Here is a 628-nt window from a genome sequence, read left to right on the forward strand (position 1 = left end):
GGGCAGGGAGGCTGGACTAGATGCGCTTCCAGTCCGAGTTAAGCCACGCTGCTGCAGCTCCCACGCATGCACAGCAATCACTTCTCCACCTTAATGTCCTTCTGTTTTTCATTTAATGATGCGTATCAAGAAAATATGATCTATAAATTTATAATACGTACATATATGACACTTAATCCGTAACAACCAGAGCGTTATACAGAAAATACTGTAATTTTTAGTGACCTAGTGCATAAACGGACCTTTTGAGGAAGTGTGAGTGGAACAACGGGAAACCATTTCACCACTTACCCGTGACGTATCGCACCACGGCTGCTGCCCCGTGACTGAGGTCTCGTGAACCCTCCAGGAAATGGGAATTTACAGACAACTGCCGAGACGCCAGCCCAGCCCCTCGCCCAACACCTGCATTCTGAGGAGCGCGTGCTGCCGGCGTCACCGAAGGAAACGTCACCGGTGCAGGCAGCAATGTCCCCTGTACGTGCAGGATCCTTCCCCATGCCCCGCCGCGGGCCGGCACATCCCCGCCACAACCACCTGCCGCCGGCGCGTCTTTAATAACCACGCTAACAAAAGGGTTAAGCCACAAAAATACCAAAAAATATAAATAAGCGTCTTGTCGTCGCTA

Source organism: Eurypyga helias, unplaced genomic scaffold, assembly GCF_000690775.1.
Source record: "Eurypyga helias isolate BGI_N326 unplaced genomic scaffold, ASM69077v1 scaffold17289, whole genome shotgun sequence".
In the NCBI taxonomy this organism is placed as follows: Eukaryota; Metazoa; Chordata; class Aves; order Eurypygiformes; family Eurypygidae; genus Eurypyga; species Eurypyga helias.